We start from the raw sequence: 27986 nt of genomic DNA on the forward strand, positions 1-27986 counted from the left end.
TGGATTCTGATGATACCGATTTTCAAATAAGAGGTATAAAGTCCAGGATCAATTGACATGTCCTCACAAGATGGAAAAGGAAATTCACATGCTCTCAGGTGTAGCAGGTGCTGACAATCTCGTACTGAGTTACTTCATAGTTGTATGGCTGGTTTTGAAACAATAGCAAAATATAAGTGAATTGCCAAAATAAGAAAAACTGCTGAACTTAAAGCGAAATAACCAATTGTCCAAAACTCCTCAACGTGAAGTGAATAAAAATCCAATATTTCACGTTGAAGAGTTTTGGACAATTGGTTATTTCGCTTTAAGTTCAGCAGTTTTTCTTGTTTTTGGCAATTCACTTATTTGCTATTGTTTCAAAACCAGCCATACAACCATGAAGTAACTCAGTACGAGATTGTCAGCACCTGCTACACCTGAGAGCATGTGAATTTCCTTTTCCATCTTGTGAGGACATGTCAATTGATCCTGGACTTTATACCTCTTATTTGAAAATCGGTATCATCAGAATCCAGCTAAGTACTTTATATTTTTTCAATCATTGTTTTGCTACTACTAGTTGATCAGGTCAGTCCAGTTTTGATAGGTGTTAATAAGGTTGGTAGGCAGGTGAGTGCAATGATATAGAAGCCATACATCTTCATTCTACAAACCTGCTGGTTTTGAATAAGATATCACACTGAGCATCTAAATAATATTTTATTGTTTATTTTTATTAATTTTGATTAGATCATACATTATTGAATTCACTTTATTTGATAAGTGTAAGGTAATGCATGTTCGTAACAAAAACACCACACACAAATACAAGATGTCCGGGGCAGTACTAGGAGAGACCCCCCAGGAAAGAGATCTGGGAGTACTGGTTGACAAGTCAATGAAGCCGTCTGCACAATGCGCAGTGGCAGCGAAAAGGGCAAACAGAATGCTAAGAATGATTAAGAAGGGGATCACGAACAGATCGGAGTTGTACCGGGCTATGGGTTGCCCTCACCTGGAATACTGCATCCAGCACTGGTCGCCATACATAAAGAAGGACTTGGTACTACTCGAAAGGGTCGAGAATAGCGACTAAAATGGGTAAGGGGTTGGGGGAGTTGCCGTACAGTGAGATATTACAGAAACTGGGCCTGTTCTCCCTTGAAAAGAGGAGACTGAGAGGAGACAAGATCGAAACATTCAAGATAATGAAGGGAATAGACTTAGTGGATAAAGACAGGTTGCTCACCCTCTCCAAGGTAGAGAGAACGAAAGGGCACTCTCTGAAGTTAAAAGGGGATAGATTCCGTACCAACGTAAGGAAGTTCTTCTTCACCCAGAGAGTGGTGGAGAACTGGAATGCTCTCCCGGAGTCTGTTATAAGGGAAAACACACTCCAGGGATTTAAGACAAGGTTGGAGAAGTTCTTGCTGAACCAGAATGAACGCAGGTAAGGCTGGTCTCGGTTAGGGCGCAGGTCTTCGACCTGGGGGCCGCCACATGCGCGGATTGCTGGGTGCGATGGACCACTGGTCTGACCCAGCAGCGGCAATTCTTATGTTCTTATGTATTGATCCAGGGAAAGCAGTGGCCTGCCCTATGTCCTTCTCAATAACAGACTATGGACTTTTCCTCCTGGAAATTGTCCAAACCCTTCTTAAAATCACTATCCGCTCTTACCACAACCTCTGGCAATGCGTTCCAGAGCTTAACTATTCTCTGAGTGAAAAAATTCTTCCTCCTATTGGTTTTAAAAGTATTTCCCTATAATTTTATTGAGTGTCCCCTAATTTACATATCTACAGTATGTTTTTTTTATTACAGCTGAAGTGTGGAATTTGATAGCTTTTTCTGCATTATTATTTAATTACAATAAATGACATGCTGGTCTTCAGTCTTCATTTGATTAGGTACATGTTTATCAGCTGGTTGTTAGTAGAAGGGGTGGGGGCAGGAGTTGCATTGAAGAAAAGAATGAGCCGGTTCCAGCTCCCCATATTAGAGCTGTAAACTGTGAACTAGAAAAGCCAGGTTCAAATTCTAATCCCATTTTTTCTCTATATGATCTTGAGAAAATCATTTAGGGCTCCTTTTACAAAGGCACGCTAGCGGTTTTACCACGTGCGCTAGCCACTACCGCCCCCTGTTGAGCCTTTAATCTTTCATTGCCTCAGGTACAAACTTAGATTGTAAGCCCTCTGGGTACCTAAAAATACCTACCTTACGTGAATTTAACTTACCTTGAACCACTGAGAAAAGCATGAGCAAAATCCAAATATTCCCTTAAATCCCACTTCCTTTGGGGTGTAATAGAGAGAGAGAGAGCAAGAGAGAGCGAGAACGAGACAAAGAGAGACCTCCACAGCCCAGTTAGACAGCAGGCAACTACAGCAGCTACCCAAAGTTCAGGAAGACAAATGAAAGACTAGACCAAGCTGTAAGTTGTGTTATTTTTCAAAATAACTTAAGATGTCATACCATTTTCTAACAGTCAAGGGCAAGACTATCTTATCTGACATTTGCTCCTTAAGTCCTGCTTTACCAGTGGGATTTGCCTCCTGCCAGAAAAACAAAATTTGCCCAGTGCAGCCATTAAACTGATCAGTATGCTTCTGCCACAGCTTCTATTTTTTTTTCCTATAACTTACTTGATCATTCATTGTTAACACAATACATAAAGGTAGTATTATCAAGAATCTTAAACATATCCAAGCAGTTCAGGATATCAATATCAGCAGTAAAATGTTTTAGGTACTTGGGGGCTCTTATTGACTCAAGATTGACTTTTGAGGATCAAGTTACTAATATTCTAAGAGAAGCTTTTGTAGTTCTGCATAAACCACATTTAGTGAAGTATTTATTTGATAAGGCAGCATTTCATATATTACATGCTTTGCTTATCTCACAGATTAGATTACAGTAATGTTATAATGTAAATATCTGCTAATGTATTAGCTTATTAATGATCAAATTTTATGGTACAGTTTTTATAATTAGTTAAAATGTTCACTGATCCAACATTTATGACTGTGATTATGTAAACCATATAGATAATATACGGTATATAAATTTTTAAATAAATATTTATGAAGGATTGTTTGGAATTCACATAAGATTGCAAACCAGTCAAAATGCTGCAATTAGGTTATTGGGTAATGTGCCTAGATTGGATCAAGTTATCTCTCAAACTTGTTTTTGGTTTCTTATTCATATAGCCGGATATTAATTTATACCACTTGGCTGCCTGATGCCCCAGCAAATCTGTCTGGAAGCATAGGCCCAGCAAGCTATACTGATTTTTTAGATTTCGCCAATCAGGGAACCCCTTCTGAATGGCTTGCTTCAACTGCAACCACTTACATATTTGAGATTTTGAAATAACGAATGATTGTTACAGTCGTAAAAAATCAAGCATTTTCCCATTAGATATCACATCATCTAGTGTACGTATACCTGCCTGCAACCAATACTTCCAGAGGATCTTAGACTCGCCAATTTGAATCTTGGAGTTCAACCATAAGTTCAACATGAATTTTTCTACTGGAATCTCTGTTAAGTTGTTAATAGATTTTAAGGTGCTCCATGTGGCAAATAAGATACTATTGTCCTTATAAATTGTGGGCAATTTGATACTCACCGTATGACATAATCTTAATGGGGACATAAGTTGTCATTCTAAGTAAAGCCAATCAGGGATATGTTCCATGAGCTCAGGAAGGCTCCAATACATATCCTGACGCAGTATATAGGCCTAATGGTACCTAAAAAAATTTGGAAAATTTACCCCACCCATCACAATTGGATTTTGTAAAGATACTAAAGCTATTCTGGCTGTTTTACCCAGCCAAATAAATTTAGTAATACTATTTAATTTCTTATAAAATGACCCTTGAAATAAACTGGCAACATACTCATTTGGTAGCAAATTACAGCCAAAATCATCATCTTGACAGTTTGAACTCTCCCCTACCAAGAAAGATGTAATGGGTTCCATTGCTCACGCAATTCTGTGACCTTCAGCAATAAAGATTTTTCATTTACTCTCATATCTTCCAGCGTTTTTTGAATCCAAATACCTAAATATTTTATACCCTCTTCCTTCCAAAGGAAAGGGAATGAATCAAATAATCCTTTTACACAATGTACATTTAGCGGAAGAACCTCCAATTTACTCCAATTTATTTTATATCCAGAAAATTTCCAAAAGATGTGGTAATAATGTAATTTGGAATGATTTATAAAACTCCACAGTGAATCCATCACCACCTGGAGCAGATCCAGCTCTAAGGGACTTCAACGCTGTCTGAAGTTCTTTAAGTGATATAGGCCCCTCAAGATTTCCTTTTATATGCTCGGGAATTTTTGGCCACTTGATTAACTTTAAAAACTCTAATACCTCAGGGTTACAATATTTCATAATAAGCACTGAAGGATTTTTATGCCTGTGATGTGTGTGTGGTAGAGCCATTGTTGCTGGCACTCCATGATCTGAGGCTTTTTCCTTCTCTGCTATGAGAGAGTATTCAGGTAATTTAGAGTATTTTGGTGGAGAGGTTTAAATTTAATGTTTGTGTTTAGTTTTCTCCACTCCTTAATATTGATTTTTTTACCTTCTTAAATTTCTGAAGTCAACCTTCTAAATATTCACACTCATCATCAATGTTCAGTTCTTGATGGTATTTTTTGGCTTGCTTCGTTATCATCAAATCAGTCAATGGCATGCATTCACATTTTCTTTGCCAAACCCACTCAATCAGCACACTGTCTAAATTCATTTTTTGTCCTATGCAATGTTTTTATGTTTTTCATTCATTTCTGGTCATCACTCATTATAAAACTTCAGCAACTTATCATTCTGAGTAGAATCTACATATCTCTCTGCTCTCCACTTTTCTGCCCTCCGACCCAAATTGCGCAGAAATCAGGAGAAATGCATGCACCTGTGTTGGTTTCAGCATGTGTCAAGTCATGGAAATTACTTCCAGTTCACAACAAATTTTAGTTTTCGGAGTCTTTCGGTTTTTGGAAATTCAGATAAAGGATCTTATACCTGTACTATCAGTGCAACCCTAAAAAAGGCATAAAGGAGGATACCTCCGTAGAATGAAAGGTATAACCCTTGCCAATTTAATGGGCAGACTAGTTGGGCCATGCTAGTCCTTTTCTCCATTATTTACTACATTAGTAAAGAAGAAAAATCCAAGTCATCAGAATAAGACAATTAAGGTCAAATTACACAATAACAAATAAAAGACATAGCAAATGAGACTAATTATAGCAATGCCAACATATGCAATTGTGGGAAACGAGGGATGTGCTAAGGAGATCTGAAAAAACAATAATAAAGATGGCCTAGATCACTGTTCTTCAACCGCCGGTCCGCGGACTGGTGCCGGTCCGCAGAAAATTCCTGCCGGTCCGCGCAGGACCAGCGAGATCGATAGCTGAAGTCTACGCAGGGCTGAAGAGATCACGGAGAGCCTCCAACATTGGCTTTCTCCCCTCTCAGCAGTTCTCCTTACTTACCAGCGCAGCAATTCAGGAAGGCAGCCTTGGGGCTTTTGCTGAATCGCGGCCGCCTCTGATGATGCAACTTCCTCTTTCCTCAAAGGTGGCACGACCCAACAAAGGACCCAAGGCTGCCTTCCTGAATCGCTGCGCTGGTAAGTAAGGAGAGCTGCTGGGAGGGGAGAAAGCCACTGTTAGAGGCTGGGAAGCTGCTGGGCATGGTAAAAAAAAAAAAAAAAAAAGAGGGGACAGCTGCTACTGGACCTGGAGGGAGAAGGAGAGATGCTGCTGGGAGAGGAGGAGGGAAAGGGGTCTGGGAAGCTGCTGGGCAAGGGAAAAAAAGGGACAGCTGCTACTGGACCTGGAGGGAGGGAGAAGGAGAGAAGCTGGGAGGGGAGGAGGGAAAAGAGTCTGGGAAGCTTCTGGGCAAGGGAAAAAAAGGGATGGCTGCTACTGGACCTGGAGGGAAGGAGAGATAGAAACATAGAACATGACAGCAGAAAAGGGCCACGGCCCATCTAGTCTGCCCACACTAATGGCCCACCCCCTAACTACCTCCATGAAGAGATCCCACATGCCAATCCAATCTTTTCTTAAAATCTGGCACACTGCTTGCCTCAATTACCTGTTCTGGAAGATTATTCCAGCGATCAACCACCCTTTCGGTGAAGAAATATTTTCTGGTGTCGCCATAAAATTTACCACCCCTGATTTTCAACAGATGCCCTCTTGTTGCCGTTGGTCCTTTAAGGAAAAAGAGATCCTCTTCCACCTCGATACGGCCCTGTCAGTGTTCCCTCTAAGCGGGCGGGTGTTGTGAGCAAACTTTTTTCACTGTGAGCTAAAAATATCGGGCGCCAGCAAGTTATGAGCCAAATAAATATGTTGTCAAAGTTGCTGATACATGAGGACGAGGTATTCAAAGGAATTTTAGGCCTACACGCTAAATTAAATAACGTTAAATAATATTTTTAAGAACACAGAAATTGTAGGGATGAAATGATATCTTAATAAATGTTTTACAACAAATGTAGTTATGTCTGTTACATCCATATGTGTAAACTGTAAATTAAAAACAGTCCAGAAGACAATACGTTTGATGCTTTCAATTTCTAGACCAGTGTTTTTCAACCTTTTTTGGGCAAAGGCACACTTGTTTCATGAAAAAAATCACGAGGCACACCACCATTAGAAAATGTTAAAAAATTTAACTCTCTGCCTATATTGACTATATATAAAGTAATTCTCTTGAATAGGAATCAAATAAACACAAAGAAAGTATTTTATAATTACTTTATTATGAAATAAAAATTATAAAAATTATAAAATACTTTATTCAGTGCGAAACCTGGGCCTGTTTGGCTGAACACAAAGCTGATATTCTGGCTGGAATGGAAGAAAGACACACACGTAGCTCTTCGTCAACAGCTCTCAGTCTCTCTCTGTATTTGGTTTTTATAGCATACAAAAATAGACAAATATACCCTCCATCCTTTTTATTAAACCACAATAGCAGTTTTTAGCGCAGGGAGCTGCGCTGAATGCCCAGCACTGCTCTTGACGCTCATAGGCTCCCTGCGCTAAAAACCACTATTGCGGTTTAGTAAAAGGGGACCATATTGTAAAATATAGACAGCAGATATAAATTCAGAACTGTGCATAGTAAGTGAAGGGAAGTTTTCATCTCTGGGAATTTACCCAGTTAACTATTAAGTTATTTGGGCAAATTCCTTTGAAAACTGTGGTAATACTGCCTCCACTTTGCTAAATTTAAAATAAAATCATTTTTCCTACCTTGTCTGGTGATTTCTGGTTGCACTTTCTTCTTCTGACTGTGCATCCAATCTTTCTTCCCTTCTATCAGCCTGTATGCTTTCTCTCCTCCACACCTCATTCCCTCCCCCAACTTTTTCTTCCTCTCTCCCTGACCTTTCTTTCTTTTTTTCTGTTTCTCTTCTTTCCTTCTGTTTCCCTGCCTGCCCCCCTTTCTTTCTTTCTCCCAGCCTCCTGTCCAGCAGTAACTCTCTTCCCTTCCTCCCCTCCCAGCAGCATCTCTCCGTCCCCCTCTCCAGTAGCAGCTGTCCCTTTTTTTCCTTGCCCAGCAGCTTCCCAGATTCCTTTCCCTCCTCCCCTCCCAGAAGCATCTCTCCTTCTTCTCCCTCTCCAGTAGCAGCTGTCCCTTTTTTTATCTTGCCCAGCAGCTTCCCAGATTCCTTTCCCTCCTCCCCTCCCAGAAGCATCTCTCCGTCTCCTTCTCCCTCTCCAGTAGCAGCTGTCCCTTTTTTTCCTAGCCCAGCAGCTTCCCAGATTCCTTTCCCTCCTCCCCTCCCAGAAGCATCTCTCCTTCTTCTCCTTATCCAGTAGCAGCTGTCCCTTTTTTTCCTAGCCCAGCAGCTTCCCAGATTCCTTTCCCTCCTCCCCTCCCAGAAGCATCTCTCCTTCTTCTCCTTATCCAGTAGCAGCTGTCCCTTTTTTTTCCTTGCCCAGCAGCTTCCCAGATTCCTTTCCCTCCTCCCCTCCCAGAAGCATCTCTCCTTCTTCTCCCTCTCCAGTAGCAGCTGTCCTTTTTTTCCTGGCCCAGCAGCTTCCCAGATTCCTTTCCCTCCTCCCCTCCCAGATGCATCTCTCCTTCTCCCTCTCCAGTAGCAGCTGTCCCTTTTTTTTCCTGGCCCAGCAGCTTCCCAGATTCCTTTCCCTCCTCCCCTCCCAGAAGCATCTCTCCTTCTCCCTTTCCAGTAGCAGCTGTCCCTTTTTTCCCCTGCCCAGCAGCTTCCCAGACTGATAGTGGTTTTCTCCCCTCCCAGCAGCTCTTCTTACTTCCCAGCACAGCGATTCACGAAGGCAGCCTCGGGTCCTTTGTTGTGTCGCGCCGCCTCTGAGGAAAGAGGAAGTTGCATCATCAGAGGCAGCCGCGACTCAGCAAAAGCCCCGAGGCTGCCTTCGTGAATCGCTGCGCTGGGAAGTAAAGGAGAGCTGCAGAGAGGGGAGAAAGCCACTGTCGGAGGCTCCCCAAGATCTCTCCGGCCCAGCGCACGCTTCCGATGCTGATGCAGGAAGTTCAAATGAGTCAATCTTGCCGGTCCTGCGCTGTGACGAGAAACTTGTGCGCTGCGACCTAATATTTTGTGCGCCAGCGCACGCCAGCGCAGCTTAGAGGGAACACTGGCCCTGACATATTTGAACGTCTCGATCATGTCGCCCCTCTCTCTGTGTTCCTCGAGTGAGTACAGCTCCCAGTCGATCCTCATACGTGAGATCCTTGAGTCCTGAGACCATCCTGGTGGCCATTCGCTGAACCGACTCAACTCTCCGCACATCTTTTTGATAATGCGGCCTCCAGAATTGTACACAGTATTCCAGATGGGGTCTCACCATGGATCTGTGCAACGGCATTATGGATCGGGCTTACGGCTGACAAAACTTCTACGGATACAGCCCATGATTTGTCTAGCCCTGGATGAAGCTTTCTCCACTTGATTGGCAGTCTTCATGTCTTCGCTAATGATCACCCCCAAGTCACGTTCTGCTACAGTCCTTGCAAGGATCTCACCATTTAGGGTGTAAGTCCTGCATGGATTTTTGCCGCCGAGGTGCATGACCTTGCATTTTTTGGCATTGAAACTTAGTTGCCAAGTCTTTGACCAATGCTCCAGCAGGAGTAGGTCCTGCGTCATACTGTCGGGCATTGAGCTTTTGTCGGGCACTGTGCTTTCATCTATTGTGTGGTTGCATACCATGTTGCATAGTTTGGCGTCATCGGCGAATAATGTAATTTTACCTCGAAGCCCCTCAGCCAAGTCTCTTACGAAGATGTTAAATAGGATCGGGCCCAAGACCGTGCCCTGCGGCACTCTGCTGATCACCTCCATCGTATCTGAGAGGGTACCGTTTACCACTATCCTCTGAAGTCTACCTCTAAGCCAGTTCCTAACCCATGTGGTTAATGTTTCACCCAGTCCCATCGAACCCATCTTGCTCAATAACCTGCGGTGTGGAACGCTATCAAACGCTTTGCTGAAGTCCAAGTACATGATGTCCAGGGACTCCCCTATATCCAGCTTTCTTGTTACCCAAAGAAGCTGATCAGATTTGATTGGCAGGACCTTCCCTTCATTAAACCATGTTGATGGGGATCTCGTAGATTCTCCTCGTTCAGGATCGTATCCAATTGGCGTTTGATTAGTGTTTCCATAAGTTTACTCACTATCGATGTGAGACTCACCGGTCTATAATTCTCAGCCTCCGTCCTGCATCCCTTTTTGTGGAGTGGAATGATGTTAGCCATTTTCCAATACAACGGGACTCTTCCTGTACTTAGGGAAAGATTGAAGAGCGCAGATAACGGTTCTGCCAGGACGTCACTCAACTCCCTGAGCACCCTGGGGTGTAGTTTGTCCGGTCCTATAGCTTTGTTCACCTTGAGTCTTGATAGCTCCTTGTAGACACTGCTGGGCGTAAACTCGAAATTTCGAAATGGGTCTTCCAAGTTTTCCCTTGTCGGCAGCTGAGCGCCGGATCCCGCTGAGAGGGGAGGAGGGAAAGGGAAGGGAACAGAGTTACTGCTGGACAGGGGGAGGAGGGGAGGGGAAAGAAAAAAGGAAGGAAACAACTGGCAGGGAGATTAGCGAAGGGGAAGGGGAGAGACAGGAATGAGATGGGAAGGGGGTCAGCAGAGAAATTGAGAGGGACAAAGATTCTAGATCTGGTGTAGGAGAGATAAAAATGAAGAGAGCAGTGAAGCTGGAATGAATCATGTAAAAAGGAGAGAGGGGGCATAGGCTGGATGGAAAGGGGAGAGGGGCATAGACAGAAGACAAATATCATATGGAAGGGGGAGAGGTTAGACAGTAGATGGAAGGGGCAGATGCTGGATTGAAGAGACAGAGAGGGCAAATGCTGGAAGGAAGAGAGTGAAAAGAAGATGAAAGCAGAAACCAGAGACAACAAAAGGTAGAAATAAATAATTTTATTTCTATTTTGTGATTAGAATATATCAGATTTGAAATATATATCCTGCTAGAGCTGGTGTTAGACATAACTAGGGACTGCAAAGTCCAGGCAGTGGCTTAGGACTCTCTCTGACCAGGGAGGCAGTTGCCCTAGTTGCACTTCCCTAACCCTATTCCTGCTATGTATGACTGCGGTTTTCTATTAGCATGATATTTCTGTGTAGCATTCTGTAATAATTTGGCTTATTCAGTTTTCTTGATAGTAGAGGGGATATATGTGAAGGGGAGACAGGGGTTTTGTTGATCCTTGCTCTATATTATTTGTATTTATAAAATGACAATCGTACAGAATATTGTTTCTTTTTATACTTTAATAAAATACATTCAATATAAAATCATAACTGAGGCTTGTGCAGATGGGATCAGATGGTTTGCGAGGACTGAGCTCACGGAAGCAGGGTTTTTAAATTTCAGTCCTAGTAGTTTGCCGGTCCACAAAATAATTTTTTTTTTTCCGCCGGTCCATAGGTGTAAAAAGGTTGAAGAACACTGGCCTAGATGACAAACACCACATGTCAAAACCTTCAAGAAATAAATTAAAACCATACTCTTCAAAAAACAGTTAAACCTATCCAGCACAACAATTCTAACCCAACATCCAACACTCTATAAACCCTTAGTACTCTCTAATTTTTTCTAATTACCAAATATTATCTAAACCCCATAATTCTCCCTTAAAATTTTATCTCATCATTTATTCTATTACTTCAAAGTTGAAATGTAATTCTTGTTTTTAGTTTGGATGTAATCCGCCTTGAACCGCAAGGTAATGGCGGAATAGAAATCACTAATGTAATGTAATGTCAAACTTCTTGAAAATAACTAGACGTTTTAGGGCAACACTGAATACCTGTAGTAGCACCACAGAAATAAATTGGTTTACTAAAACATGTTACTGTGCACTCATATACTAACTAGTTGGCTTTTTTCTTTTTTTTTTACACCATAGGTTACGTTTCATGCAATGGCACCCAATGAGCATTAACAATGCTCAAACACACTAGTATGGTAGTACATTTTATAACATCAAGCTCTTATTATACAAAAGGTACCATATTTTTCGTTCCATATGACGCACTCTTTTTCCCCAAAAAAGTGGGTGGAAATAAGGGTGCATCTTATGGAGCGAATATAACCATACCCCCCTCTCCCCCGGTATCTTTAATTCAAGGCCCGCGGGCCCGTCATTCCTTTCCTCCCTCCTTAAATGCAGCACAGCATCGCCAATGTTAACAGGAGCTAAGTCAAAATTGGAGCCCTGCCACCACCGTAGCATGTTCCCTCTGCTGTGGTTCCATACGTCAGAGGAGGGGTGGGACCGCGGCAGAGGGAATGTGCTACGGTGGTGGCAGAGCTGTTTAGAGGCAGCAGAGAAGGCTGATTAGGTAGGAATGTGAATGGACGTTGGTGGTTGCAACACATCCATATGGGGCTCCAATTTTGATGTGGCTCCTTTTTACATTGGCAGAGCTGCGCTGTGCTGCGCCTGGAGATGGTTGTGCAGTTGATTGGTGCCAGTGGGGCCTGCCTGATTGTCATGATTGGATTGATGCAGACATCAGGGCCTGCCTTCTTCGTGGCCTGCCTTCTTCCTGGATGGTTGTTTTTGGTTGCTGGGCCCCTCTTTGGCCTCTGGCCCTCTCAAACCACTGGGGGAGGTGCCTGTCTTCAGCTTCCGGGATGGAGGGAGAGAAGGGAAGAAGAAAGAAGGAGACCCTGGCAAGCGAGTTATTAGAAGACAACCAGAGCCTGGGACCACAACATAATTTGAATAATGACCAGACAACAAAAGGTAGAAAAAATTATTTTATTTTCTGTTTTGTAATTACAATATGTCAGATTTGAAATTCCTGCCAGAGTTGGTGTTAAACGGGGAGGGGGGAAAGGGTGCAGAACCTGTTATATTTACTACAGAATTTAGTTCAGAATGGGTTATTTTTTCTTGTTTTACTCCTCTAAATCTAGGGTGTGTCTTATGGTCAGGTGCATCTTATGGAGCGAAAAATACGGTACTTCAGAAAGAAAGAAACCCTACCTAAAGTTCCTTAGATCTTAAATGGAGAAAGGTCCGTCTTCTGAATAAAACTTGCAGCATCAGAATAAGCTCTAATGTTGCAAATAATAGTATGGGGATTTTAATTTCTTTTTATTTCCAGATAAAAACAAAACTAATAAATCATAAAGTAATATATTCACATTACCTGTGAAATCTAATACAATCTAATAGCCCTCACTAAGAAAATAATTAACTAGAAAACATGAAAATCCAAGTCCACAAAACAAGGGAGCAGATACCCATACAAATGAAGCATACACAAATTCAGAAAATCAATTTACAACAGCATTTCTAACCAATCTTCACCCACTATCTTCACTACTCAGAACTAAAGGCGTATTCAGGTCTTACACAAAATAAAAACTTACAAATGATCAGCCTCAGTGTAGATGTAAACCTTGTCCTCATTTCAACAAGCACTTGTATGGAAACTTTAAAAACAAACAAACCTCTAGCTACCTAACCTCAAAGCTTGTGGGTACAAAGAAATACATTTCTTAAGGATTGAGTAACCATAGTATGATCAATGAACTCATTTCCTCTAGCACCAAGAAAAAAATGTCTTTTGAAGTATTTTCTCAGAATTTAATCCCACTAAGAGTCCAAGATAAAGGTAAACGTGTAGCTTATATATTGTTTCTTCTCTTGAATTGGACCAAGAGGTTGGAAACATTAACTTGAGTGTATATAATGCTTCCTTCTTTGAACCCAGTAACAAAGAACCAAGCACATAATAAACACGATAAAAGGTTAGTAAGACTTCAGGCCTAATTTTCAAAAGATTCTGCTTCAGCATTTCTTTCATAAGGCATGATAGGCCTATTCCAGGGGGAAATTAAGGAGCTCTAGCTGCTGTGTTACTATGCTGGATTGAGACATATCTGATGGACTTTAGCAGCTAAGTGGTTTTTTTGGCCTAATGCTATGATTTCGGATCACTGTGCCTTTGGGCCCTGTTGCCACATTTTTTTCACGTGTGGGGTTATGTATCCCTGGTGCTTTTGAACATTGACTTTGCAAGCTATTACAGTGCTTTCTTCACCCTACCGGTTTGTTTGTGTAGGAGTGTGTGTGAAGTGGAGTTTTTTTACCAAATCAAGCTGAACTGAGGCTTTTTTCCACTTCTTTTTTTGTTTTCTGTTTGATTGAGTGTTTCTCTTGCTGTGGATGGTTGGGTGTATGTATGTTTAAGCCTTGTAGCGTTGCTGAGCAGGTTCGTTTGTTCTGTGTGGGGTTGTGTTTGAGATATTTATGGAAATTAAGGAGACCATCACTTCAATTTTCAAAGGGATACAGCAGCCAGTAAAAATATATGTTCTTGCCCTTTATGGATAGTGGTGGACTGAAAATCTGAATAATCGCTCTGCCAAATGGGGCCAATTGCACACAGGAAGCCTCGCAACAAGTGGGCATGTCCGTAACAGTGCACCTATATTAGTGGAACTATTTTATAAAAGGTGCGTGACCTAGCACGTTATACTAAATAGCCATGTAGAGCAGCAGATTTTTAAGCACCAGCTTGTGTTTGTCATGTATAATTACATGACAACACATGAGCACATGTGGGTTATGCGTATGATTACATGCAGTGTATCAACTTACATTATATGCGTCGTGATGCCATTTTCACGGGGACATTGTAACGCCAGATGCCTTAAGAACTATGCCAAACTTTTAATCCCAAGAATGAAAAAGCTTTCTTCCTCCCTGTTAAAAGAAAAAGGTGGCTTTATTGTTTGTTTAATTTTTGGTTAGGTTTTTACAAACTGTAACAATGGAAAAAACAAACAGGGCATAAAACCAATAGGGTATTGATACAATGCAATGTAAAAAAAAAAAGTATAGTCCATTAAATCATGCTGACCAGGCTTCCATTTCCAAGAATGAGGAAGCTTTTTCTTGGCCCTGGCCAAAGGAGGGTTTACTTGAAAATGAGAAGAGCATGAGAGAGTCTCTCCAAGAATCATTGGCACAGATCCCTAAACTACTACTACTACTACTAATTATCATTTCTATAGCGCTGAAAGGCATACGGAGCGCTGTACATTTAACATAGAATAGACAGTCCCTGCTCAGAAGAGCTAACAATCTAATTTGACAGACAGGACATCTCAAGGTTGGGGAGATTATGGTAGAGGAAATGATACAGTGGGTATAAATATCTGACAGCAGTTGAGTGGGAGTTAAGAGTTGAAATCAGATTCAAAAAAGTGGGCTTTTAGCTTGGATTTGAATACTGCTAGGGATGGAGCATGATGTATAGATTCAGGCAGCCTGTTCCAGGCATATGGTGTGGCAAGAAAGAAGGGATAGAGTCTGGAGTTGGCAGTGGAAGAGAAGGGTACAGATAAGAGGGGCTTGCCCAATGAACAGAGTTCACGGGGAAGAGCATAGGGGAAGATAAGTGAAGAGAGATATTGGGGGGCTTCAGAGTGAATGCACTTGTAAGTCAGTAAGAGGAGTTTGAACTGTATTTGGAAATGGACGTGGAGCCAATGAAGTGACTTGAGGAGAGGGGTAATGTGAGAAAAGCGGAATATGAATCATGCAGCAGCATTTTGAGCGGATTGAAGAGGTGAGAGATGGGTGCACGGGAGGCTTGAGAAAAGTATGTTGCAGTAGTCTAAGCGTGAGGTGATGAGAACGTGGATAAGGGTTTTGGTATTCAGAGAGGAGAGGATGGATTTTGGTAATATTAAAGAGGAGGAAGCGACAGGTTTTGGCAGTTTGTTGGATCTGAGCAGAGAATTAGAGAGAGAAGTCAAAGATCACACCAAGGTTGTGAGCTGATGAGAAAAGAGGAGGATTGTGTTATCCACCGAAACAGAGAACGGTGAGAGGGGGGAGGTGAGTTTAGGTGGAAAGATAAGGAGTTCAGTTTTAGCCATATTCAGTTTGAAATGGCGGTGAGACATCCCAGCGACAATGTCAGACAGGCAGGCTGAGATTCGGGCCTGAATTCCTATAGAGATATCTGGTGTGGAGAGGTAGATCTGGGAGTCATCAGCATAGAGGTGATATTGAAAACTATGAGAGGAGATCAGTGTACCAAGAGAGTAGGTATATATATATATATAGAAAAGAAGAGAGGGTCCAGGACTGAGCCTTGGAGGACGTCAATAAACAATGGGATGGCAATGGAGGAGGATAATAATAAATAACTTTATTTTTGTATACCGCCATACCCCGAAGAGTTCTAGGCGGTTCACATCAATTAAATAGAGTTACAAATGGTTCACATCGATTAAACAGAATAACAGCGGTTCAAGACCAACTTGATCAGAGTTGCCAGGGGGGAGGGGGAGGAGGTGAGGGGGGAGGTTTATTTAGTTAGGAAGGGGTATTAAGGATCCTGGTCTTGGAAGAGGTGGGTTTTGAGCATTTTTCTGAAGCCGAGGTAGTTGGGGGCCTTGAGGGCCATTTGGGTTAGCCATGGGTTTAGCTTGGCAGCTTGGAAGGCGAAGGATCCACCTTAACATACACTGAAAGTATGATGAGAGAGATAGGAAGAAAACCAAAAAGAGAACAGAACCCTTGAATCCCAGTGAGGACAGTATGTCGAGAAGGAGGTGGTGATCAACAGTGTCGAAGGCAGCAGACAGATCGAGAAGAATCGGGATAGAGTAGAGCCCATTGGATTTTGCCAGGAACAGGTCGTTAGAGACTTTGGCAAGGGCATTTTCTGTAGAATGGAAAGCGTGAAAGCCCGATTGAAGTGGATCAAGAATATTATAAGAAAGGAAGTCCAGGAAACGGCGGTGAACAGCACGTTCGAGTAGTTTGGATAGGAAGGGGAGTAGGAAGATAGGGCAGTAGTTGGAGGGAGATGTGAAATCTAGTGAGGGCTTTTTGAGGTAGGGCATTAACTATGGCATGTATAAAGACATCAGGAACTGTAGCAGTGGAGAATGAAAGGTTGAGGATGTGATAGATGGGAGGGTTACAGTGGGAGTGATGGATCCGAGTAGGCGGGTAGGAATCAGATCAGAGGAACAGGTGGTGGGTTTGGAGGAGGAGAGAAGGTTAGCAGTTTCCTCTTCTGTGACTTCAGAAAAGAAAGAAAGGGCTGTAGTTGTTGTTGAAGGGAAGTTGACAGAGTGGACAGTCGGAAGGTGTGGTGGGGGAGGTGACATGGTTGAGAATTCAAAGTGGATCTTGTGAATCTTGACGTGGAAGAACTCTGCCATTGTCTGAGGGGAAGTGAAGAGGGGATAGGAGGTAGGGGCACTTTGAGTAGAGAGTTGAGTGTGGCAAAGACTGCAAGGGATGGCACTAAGAGAGTTAGTTAAATGGTTGTAGTAGACTTGTTTGGCAAGCGAGAGGGTAAATTGGAAGGATGTCAGCATGAATTTGAAATGAAGTCGGCATGTGTGCGGGATTTAAGCCAAAGACGTTCAGCAGCTCGGGCACAGGAACGCAGGTAATGGATTTTGGAGGTCAACCAGGGCTGGGGTTTGGCACATCTTACAGGACGTGAAATGGGAGGGGCAATTGATAGAAGATGAGAGAAGGAAAAATTATGCCTTACCTGTTAATTTTCTATCTTTTAGACACAGCAGATGAATCCAGAGACTAGTGAGATATCGCACATCTACCAGCAGGTGAAGATAGAGAACTGAATTGCAGGTGCTCCTAATGGATGGAACCCCTACTTGCCATTTAGTATCGCTCCTTGCCCAAGCATCAGGAACCACAACTCTGCATGTATATAAAAAAAAACTTCTTTCCCAGAACAAAGTCCAACCATGGACCAACAACAAGCAACCGCAACAACGCCACAAAAGAACGCGAAAAAAACCCTCAATGGGAAGCAACCGCAGAAAAATCCCAAATCCTGAATGGGTGGGGCTCTGGATTTATCTGCCGTGTCTAAAGGAAAGAAAATTAACAAGTAAGGCATAATTTTTCCTTCCTTAGCATCAGCAGCAGATGAATCCAGAGACTAGTGGGATGTAGCAAAGCAATCCTCAACATCACAAGACTTAGATCTGATTGAGTTAGTGAGACACTTCACAAATGGGTCAGAAATTAAGACAGTGCCTGAAAGAAATTCTAAAATTAGAGGATCTTAGTGACTCTCTCTCATACAACATACACATTACATACCTCATATACCTCCTATATATTGTAGGCCAGAAGTAATGCAAAATTTGTCTGAATAAACTAGTGAATCTGAACCTCTACCTGAACTTAGCAGTTCCAAAGTTGATAACAGTCCTTACAAAGGAATATTGAGACATTAATGCTCCCGTACCTTTAATTAGTGTAACTGAGGAAAATACAGCTGATAGTGAAAGTAAGCCTGCTGTTTCAGACGACTCTTCTGGTCAGCATGCTTATGATACTGTTGTGGTATGCATGCAGGTCAGACAGGACTCATAAGCCAGGACTTGTTTATGATGAATTAGGTACCCCTTCTAATCAATCTATACAAATGTCTACAAAGATCGTCATTGCTGATTGGTTGACAGTTCTTGAATGTCTAAGTAAATATGTTCAATTGGCTAGTCAGGACAACTCTGCTATATTAGGTAGCAATTGTGCTTACCACACTTGCCTTACAGGTAGATGTAAGGACCCATCCAATTATGGCAGGGAGTGTGTTTGAGGAGGAGGATTTCTGTGTTCACTGAATCTAAAGTACAGAAATTCAGCAAACAGGCCTATGATGTCATAGCAACAGGCAAACTGTCTGTACATTATATAGACTCCTCCCACTGCCATGAGCTGTTTTTAAAGATTTAGATGTTTTTTTCAGCCTGAGAAACAGTGTAGAGAAAAGACAAAGCAGTTAGTGTGAAAAGGAGAAGTGAGCAGTTAGGAGTAGGGAGAAACAGTTTGTTTCCCTCTGGTTAATAGTTTTGTGGGAGCTGGTAGAAAATCTCTCTAAGCAGTTAGTTACCTCTATACATATAATTCTGGGGATCGATGCCCCAGAACCCTGAATATACTGGTAAAGGGGGAATTTCTATTTGTCCTATTTACCCTCATTTTACCCGATACCGTGTTGTTTCCCCGAAAATAAGGCAGTGTCTTAATATTAATTTGGGGCCCAAAAAAGGCACTAGGTCTTATTTTTGGGTAGGTCTTATTTTTTCATGTACATGATCATCTCTCCCTTCCTCTCCTTCACCTCAATTCTTCCTCTTTCCTTTCTCTCCCCCACATGTGTTACATCTTTCCTCCCCTCTCACCCATCTCCTTGTGCCTTCCCTCTGCAGCATCTTTCTATCACTCCATCCCTCCCATCCCTTGTGCAGCAGAACCCTGGAGCACCCACTGCCGTGCAGCCGAATTGCCGAACACCCACTGATCCATCCTTCCTTTCCAATCGATTCCCGCTGACCGCGACCATAAATACCTTCCAGCAGAAGAGCATTGGGTCAGCAGCACTAACAGGCCGCTTTGTGGCCTTCTCGCTGGGGCCTTCTATGTACTGGGGCAGGGCTTAGGCGCCTGGGCCAATCAAGCTCCTGTGGGTTGGGCACCTTCTTGCCGGCAATCAACAGGGAGGGGTGGGGGGTTCTTTGGGGAGTCCGGCAGGAGGGGTTGGATACCCTCCTGACAGCGATTGTACTGGGCAGTGGGTGGTCTTTGGACAGGAGGAGTTGGGCTCCCTCTTGCTGTGATCTTATGGGGAGGGCAGTCCTCGGGCAGGAGGGGTTGGGCTCCCTCCTGCCGCGATCGTACGGGGGGGGTGGGCGGTCTTTCTGCAGGAGGAATTGGGAAACCCTCCTGCCTCAGGGATTGGGCATCCCTCCTGCATCCTTTGTTTAGGGGGAGCGGGGGGAGACTGGTGGCCACACCAGCTATACTAATCACAGCAGGGAGATTCCTTGCCACAATAACTATAGCGGCTGCATCTACAGTAACCCGGTTCTGTAACCGGCGTCTGTAACTAGGAAGTCGGTTACAGAATCGGGTTTATTTTGGATGCGCCTAGGCCCAATTCTATATAGGACGCCCTTCCCGGGCGTCTTATACAGAATCCGTGCCAAAGTTAAAACATATTTGTCATTTTTCATATAATCACTTGATACCAATAGATGCCAAAGATCTACCTTCTGTCAATCAGCAGCAACTATTTATGTTTTTATAGATAATCACTGTTGCAGGCAGTTGCTGAAACATGGTCATGTCAGGTCTTGTATATTTTATGAAAAAAACCGTGAGAAAGCTAGACTATTACAGGTTTCATGTCTCTCCACTTGGCTCTTCTTTTGCACCTAACATGTTGGTTCTGATTCATCAATCTTTGATACCAATCCAAATGGTCAGTAATTTTGCTCCACAAAACACCAGGCTCACTGATTTATAGTTTTCTGATCACCCCTTGAGCCCTTTTTAAAAATGGGCACTAAATCCAGCCTCCAATCTTTACATACCACAGCTAATTTACATAAGAATGTATAAAGTCAGAATTTTTTTTTTTGAGTTGGTATTTTAGGGTGTCTGCTATCCAATCCTGTTGATATGTTACTTTTTTAGTTTGTCATTTTGTTCCATTACATCTGTCCCAACAATTTCTGTGAAACATTACCCTCAAAGAATATTTTGGCATAGGTTCTTTTTCCACTACCTCCTTCAATAAAGACTGAAGCAAAAAATTAATTTATACTTGATATTCAGCATAGTTTAAGTGTGCAGGAAAGGCTCCTGCTACTTCAACCATACTGAATGGGCCAGAAATGTCATAAAACATCTGCTCTGATTTCCATGGCATTCTCCTTTTAGTGCCAGGGTGGATCTAGGAGTTATGAGGGCACTGGCATTTACAGAAACACTGACCACCAGCAGCTGAATATTCACCTGTTAGTTTTTCTGCTATAACCTTCTGTTTCCTTGGAATGCCTTACCAATAAATGGCTGTTGAAGCTTTATTTAGGTTTTGTTCTGTTTTTTACATTCTTTAAAGACTTTTTCATTTAGTACATTTTTATCAAGCTGAATAGCATGGGCTGGCATGGCAAATGCAGTGAAGTTCATAAAGATTAAATGAGCTTTGGTGCATTTGTCGCACAGCACTCACTACTATGACTTGATAAAGAGGGCTCTACTTTCTATAGATTGGGGGTGTTTTTGTATTTCTGTATGTGATTTTTTTATTTTTATAATCCGCTTTGGAATAGAGAATGACACGGTGATAAAATTCATCACCGTCCCCGTGGATAACTGCGGGAAACCATCTTCATGTCATTCTTTAAGGAGAGAGGGAAGAATCAGAGTATGAATGGCCACAACCACTGACCCGCAAGCTTTGCTTTGAAGAATGCTGGTGTAGAAGGACTGAGGCTGAGATAGACACTACGGAATGACAGTCTCTGGTATCCAGAGCAGATATTGTGATGTCATAATGCCTCATTCCACCAGTGCCTAAGAGCCAATCACATCAGTGATGTCACAATGGCTTCATTATCCTTGGCTCACATAAGAATCAGAGTATGAATGGCCACAACCACTGACCCTCAAGCTTTGCTTTGAAGAATGCTGGTGTAGAAGGACTGAGGCTGAAATAGACACTAAAAAATGACATGGGATTATTTCTCGCGGTTATCTGCGGGGATAGGAATGGTGATGAATTTTGTCACCGTGTCATTCTCTACTTTGGACCTTAGGTGAGTTGGTGGAATATAAACCATATATTAGATTCTTTGAGTTTACCTTTACCCTTTAGTCATCTACTACTACTTATCATTTCTATAGCACTGCTAGACGTACACATCGCTGTACAGTACATTAAACATATAAAAGAGACAACCCCTGCTCTATAGAGCTTACAATCTAAAGCAGTGGTCCCCAACCCTGTCCTGGAGGATCGCTAGCCAGTTGGATGTTTGGGATAGCCCTAATGAATTTACATGTAATGAAGATGATAGGAATGCAGATCTGCCCCATGCATATTCATTAGGGCTATTCTGAAAGCCTGACTAGCTAGTGGTCCTCTAGGACAGGGTTGGGGACTACTGATCTAAAGTAATTAAAACAAACAGGATAAATAGGGGTTAAGGAAAACTAAGGAATGAGAGGGTATAGGATGAAATTAAGAGAAGATAGGCTCAGGAGTAATCTAAGAAAATTCTTTTTTTTTTTTTTTTACAGAAAGGGCGGTAGATGTGTGGAACAGTTTCCAGAGGTGGTAGAGACAAAGACAATGGTACGGAAAGTAGTGGTGATTACTTAGGGGAAGGTCAAGTAAAAGCTTTGATAAAGCTGATTTCATGCGTCAGTAGATGGTGACCACCACCAAGCAGTAGCATACCTGAATGGGCAGGAACCCAGGTGCAAAGCACCCCTCTGCAGGCAGCCGTCACCTCCACTGGTCCCCTGCCCCAGAAGAGGAAGTTGATGTCAGAGGGGACAGGATCGGCGGTCCCCACGACTATGCACAATTAGACCATAGATCCGCAACCACTCCAGCACCCTTGAGCATCCTGCACCCAGGATGGATCACCCCACACCCTTGGTATGCTACTGCCACCAAGAAAAAAATAGATTTTGAGAGTGGGACAGCTAGTTTACTGGACCATAAGCACATTATACTATTGGAAGGAGTTTTTGAAGAAGTTGAGAACCAAGTTAGGAAACTGGGTGTTCCAATTGATGCAAGATGGTTAACGGTTCCCCTGATTAATTTTGGGGAAAACCAAAAGCAGAAATTCACAAATTAGAGAATGGCACAGGGACAAATTTGTCCCCATTCCCGCAGGATCTCTCTCCATCCATCTGACCCATCCTCATCCCTGCAAGCTCTGTCCTCATCTGCATAAGCCTCAAACACTTTAAAATCATAAGTGTTTGATGCTTTGCAGATGAGGACAGAGTTTGCAGGGTTGGGGGCAGGGACAGAACTCCTGAGGATGGGATGGAATGGCGATAGATCCTGTGGCGACAGGGACAAATTTGTCCCCGTGTCATTCTATAGCACAAATCATACTGCATTTGGTCAAGAGAATTTCAAGTTTCCAGTATATTCGATATACTGCATATCTGTTAAATAACTATGCAGTTCATAAAAAACAAAAATCAATAGCAATAGTTAAGATTACTATGTAATAAATATATAAATTATCATCAATAGTAATAATTCTTGGTTAAGCAACAAGATAATCTGCAGTATGTATACTACCGTGTTTCGCCGAAAATAACAGTGTCTTATATTAATTCTGGGCCCAAAAAACGCACTAGGTCTTATTTTCAGGTATGTACATGATCATCTTTCCCTTCCTCTCTTCACCCCAATTCTTCCTATTTCCCACATGTGCAGCATCTTTCCTCCCCTCCCTCCCATCCCCCTGTGCAGCAGAACCCTTGCCTAGCTTCTATCCTTCCCTCCCTCTCATCCCTTGTGCAGCAGAACCCTTGAGCACTCCCCCCGCCCCTGCCGCGCAACTGAACCCCCATGACCCTCCATCCTTCCCTCCCATCCAAACCCTGCCAACCACAAGCGAGCCCTACATACTGTACCTTCATCCAAAGCAGCGTCGGGTCGGCAGTATTTTAAACAGGCTGCTTTGGCCTTATCTGCCTAGGAATTCACTCTGCCACCTTACTGATGACACCATCAGTAATGCAGCAGAGTGAATTCCCTGGCGGACAAGGCCGTATCAGCCTGTTTAAAATACTGCCGACCCGACGCTGCTTTAAAGGTATAGTATATGTAGGGCTCGCTCACGGTCGGTGGAGTTCAGATGGGAGGGAAGGATGGAGGGTCAGGGGTTCAACTGTGTGACGGGGGGGGAGGGGCGGGTTGAAGAGTTGCTGCCAGCGAATCCTGGGTCTAAGGCTTATTTTCGGGGTAGGTCTTATTTTCAGGGAAACACGGTACATGAGTTATTCATGAGCAGTGTAACACACTATTAAACATTGACTGCTGAAAAAGGCATTTGCATAGTTTGCAGATAATTCAACATGCTGCAGTGACAGTATTAATGGGTTGCAAATGCATTGAACACTAGTACCTTTGCTTTGCAATGATTTCCAACTGAATAAAGGGTATTCTTTAAATAATTAATTATTTGGATTTAGTTCACACCTTTTCAGTAGTAGTTCAGGCTGAGTTACATTCAAATACAGTAGGTAGTTCCTGAGGGCTCCCAATTTAAATTTTGTACCGGATGCAATGGAGAATTTAGTGACTTACGAAGATCACAAGTAGCAGCAGTGGAACTTGAAACAAGCTTTGTTGGTTCTTAGCCTGATAGACTAATTCCTACATTTTTAAAAGCACTACAGGCTGATGGAATGTGTTATTTGAAGCAATAATGTCCTGGCCATAGAATTATGCTAAATGCAAGGTCTTTCCGCTAATGCAGCCCTCACAAGATGAAATCAGACTACTTAAATTGAACTCTGTCTTACAGATGCTGTGGCCGAAGATTATAGATCAGACATCCATTAGACACTTGGTTTGTCAGATGCTTATATGATGTTTATATCATGTCAGAATTTTAAACCATTTTTATTTGAAGAGGCATTTGGGAAAGGGACCAGACTTCCAGACTGAACTATCACATGTTGAAAAGAAAGCAGGAGAGAGGGATGCAATCTGGAATGCCACACTACATAGATTGCATTGCATCAGTTCCTACTGCCATTCTGCAATCCAATTCCCAGTCTTAAAGCAATTCCAGGGAAAATGAAAAATTCCACTGGAAAAGCCAGATTGTGATCTCTTTTCCTAACTGCAAAATGCTGGGAGTCTTGGGTATATGCAATACAGAACTAATCTAATCTAATCCTTAGGTTTGTATACCGCATCATCTCCACGTTCGTAGAGCTCGACACGGTTTACAGTAGGAGAAATAGGAAGGAACTACAACAGAGGGTTAGAGGTAGAAGTGTGAAGAAAATTTACAGGACTTGGGATGCCAAGATATAAGAGTTTCCTTGATTCCTAAATTGGAGGGAGACTTACATTTTTTGAGAAAAGCCAGATTTTCAGATGTTTGCGGAAAACTTGGAGAGAGCTCAATTTCAATGCTTTGGAATATATAAAAACCCAGGATTGGCCAAAATGCCTCCCTCCTGAAACTGGTTAACTTGACAGTTCTAGATTAGGCTGTATCAGTAGCAGAAGAGATGTACTCTATCAGAGGCCTCTTGCCACTGAAGTAGGCTGGTGCTATTGGTACTGCTGAGATCAAGTGAGAACAAGCTACTCTGGGTTGGCCGACAGGAGAGGTAAAATTTAGATTTAGCTCACTCCTCTTCAGTAGTAGCTCATGGTAAATTCCAGTCAGCTTTAGTAGATATTTCACTATGCTTGGAGAGCTTACAATCTAAGGAGCCCTTAAAACGTGGTCTACACTATGACTAGCACATGGGTTTCCAGTGCAGTATGCTCACCGAGGCCACATTTAGCACGGCTGTAAAATGGATGCATTTTCAATTTCCTCAATTAATGGCCACATGCTAATTTCCCAATTAGTGTGTAGCCATTAGCACAGGAACTCTTACCAAGGTGACAGGTCAAAAGCGCGCGACGACAAAGGCGCGCTGACAACCCAGCGCAGACAACTGAGCGCAAGGCAGAAGTGCACCGAAGAAAAACAGTATTTTAAAGCGCTCTGACGGGGTGTGGGGGGGCATTGTGGAGGGTTTGGGGGGTTGTAACCCCCCACATTATACTGAAAACTTCACTTTTTCCCTAAAAAAGAGGGAAAAAGGGTTAAGTTTCCAGTAAATGAGGGGGGTTACAACCCCCCAAACCCCCCATAACGCCGGCGCAATCTCTATTAAGTAAAGTGGGGGGGTTCCCCACCAACACCCCTCGTCGGAGCCCCTTAAAATATTGTTTTTCTTAGGCGCGCTTCCGCCTTGCGCTCAGTTGTCTGCGCAGGGTTGTCGGCGCGCTTTTGTCGTCGCACGCTTTTGTCTATGAACCAAAATGGATGCATTTTCCATTTCCTCAATTAATGGCCACATGCTAATTTCCCAATTAGTGTGTAGCCATTAGCACAGGAACTCTTACCAACAACTATTTTACAAGCAATAAAGGCTCCCAGGCTAACTGTGGCCATATAACTACACTATCCAATTAGCACTGGAACACCTACTCTCTACTTCTAAATATGGCCCTTGTACATGTCCCCCCTGTGCTAACAAATAAAATATTCTTTAGCTGGTGGAAAGTATGCCCAGGTGCAAAAAGTACCATGGGATACCTGCATGCACCCTGAAGTAGTAGATTTTAACCTGTGGTAAGCACAAGTTACTGCAGCTAAGTAAAAGGATCCCTAAATGTATACCTAAAACAATGGAGGGTTAAGTGACTTGTTCGAGATCACAAGCAGCACCAGTGTTATTTGAACCCTAACTCCCTGGGCTGTAGCCTACTGCTCTAACCATTAAGCCATTCAAGAAACCAAAGAATCAGGCTGCTCCAGTAGCAGAACAGTGTGTTAAAAGAAGGCATCAAGTTATGCTGGGGAAAGGAACTGTTTTAGTGGCCGCATCAATAACAAGCTAGGGCATGAGGAGATAGGAGCATTGACAGACTAAAAAAAAAAAGTAACAAATCACCAGGATTGGATGGCATACACCCTAAGATACTAACTCATAAAAGAAATTTCAGACTTGATACATTCTTATTGGAGGCTGACCAATTTAATGCCTGTTTTTAAAAAGGGCTCAAGGGGTGATCAGAAAACTGATGTTTGTGTGGTGGAGCAAAATTACTGACCATTTGGATGGATATCCAAGATTAATGGATTAGAACCAATATGTTAGGTGCAAAAGAAGTAAACACCAAAAAGTCCAACAGGACAGAGAACCCACGGGTATAAAACAGTACAAAAGTGGGAACGGACAATGAGCACTTCACTGAAGAACACAGATGTAAAATCAACTTGTTGATTTCATAAAAGGACACAAGCAGAAGCTGTGGACCCAAAAGGTGCAAAAGAAGTGCCATGTGGAGAGACACGAAACCAGTAATAGCAATATAGCTTTCCCAAGGCCTGCCTATCTAAGTACACTGCTGCGAGTTTTATTACTGAAATACTGGTCCCCTGGTTTATTTTAAGATTATTAATTGTGGTTATTGCACTAAATGGTTGGGTTTTTTTAGATCAGCTTTTATGATGAAATCTTTTAAAGTTGAAGGTGTTAGTTATTTTATATTTATACCCATTATACCCAAGAGTGTGGCACAGTGGTTAAAGCTACAATCTCAGCACCCTGAGGTTCTGGGTTCAAACCCACACTGCTCCTTGTGACCCTGGGAAGTCACTTAATCTCCCCATTGCCCCAGGTACATTAGATAGATTGTGAGCCCACCGGGACAGACAGGGAAACATGCTTGAGTACCTGAATAAACCATGTAAACCGTTCTGAGCTCCCCTGGGAGAACATAGAAACATACAAAAAGACGGCAGATAAGGGCCGCGGCCCATCCAGTCTGCCCACCCTAATGACCCTCCCCTATTTAGCTCTGTGCAGAGATCCCACGTGACGATCCCATTTCTTCTTAAAATCAGGCACGCTGCTTGCCTCGATCACCTGAAGTGGAAGTCTATTCCAGCGATCAACCACTCTTTCGGTGAAAAAGTATTTCCTAGTGTCGCCGTGCAATTTCCCGCCCCTGATTTTCCATGGATGTCCTCTTGTCGCCGTCGGACCTTTGAAAAGGAAGATATCTTCTTCTACCTCGATATGGCCCGTGAGGTATTTGAACGTCTCGATCATGTCTCCCCTCTCTCTGCGTTCCTCGAATGAGTATAGCCGTAATTTATCCAGCCGTTCCTCGTACGGGAGATCCTTGAGTCCCGAGACCATCCGGGTGGCCATTCGCTGGACTGACTCAAGCCTCAGTACATCCTTGCGGTAATGAGGCCTCCAGAATTGTATGCAGTATTCCAGATGGGGCCTCACCATGGATCTATACAACGACATAATGACTTCAGGCTTGCGGCTGACGAAACTCCTACGTATACATCCTATGATCTGCCTAGCCTTAGATGAAGCCCGCTCCACTTGATTGGCAGTCTTCATGTCTTCACTGATGATTACCCCTAAGTCCCGTTCTGCAACAGTCCTTGCTAGGATCTCGCCATTTAGGGTGTAAGTCTTGCATGGATTTTGACTGCCAAGGTGCATGACTTTGCATTTTTTGGCAATGAAACTCAGTATAGAAAATTGAATAAATAAATAAAATAAAATAGATGCTGAATGTTTCAGCCTATGAATCTATCCCAGCACAGTATTACAGTATTTGAAAAGGTTGGCCAAGAATGAAAAATATTCCCCTCTGTTTGATTGTACAGAGCTAGGCCCCATCCTATTGAAGTACATATTACATATTGATCTTCATTCCGAACTCCTCGCAGAAAGGAGCATATGTTGAAATCAGAGCATGTTAACATAAGAACTATTGCCAGTTAGAAATAAAGCACAATTGATCAGGGTTTGGATAAAGGAAAATCAACCAAGAT

At 42.7% G+C, this 27986-nt stretch overlaps 1 protein-coding gene across 1 annotated transcript in view; it reads right to left on the bottom strand.

The window, feature by feature from the left end:
* Positions 1-27986, bottom strand: part of NDST2 (N-deacetylase and N-sulfotransferase 2) — a 687503-nt gene that overhangs the window by 570699 nt on the left and 88818 nt on the right. The window contains 1 exon segment of the mRNA XM_033942504.1: positions 14158-14262. The gene's annotated coding sequence lies outside the window, so the exon portion shown is untranslated.

Source organism: Geotrypetes seraphini, chromosome 4 (assembly GCF_902459505.1).
Source record: "Geotrypetes seraphini chromosome 4, aGeoSer1.1, whole genome shotgun sequence".
Classification (NCBI taxonomy): domain Eukaryota; kingdom Metazoa; phylum Chordata; class Amphibia; order Gymnophiona; family Dermophiidae; genus Geotrypetes; species Geotrypetes seraphini.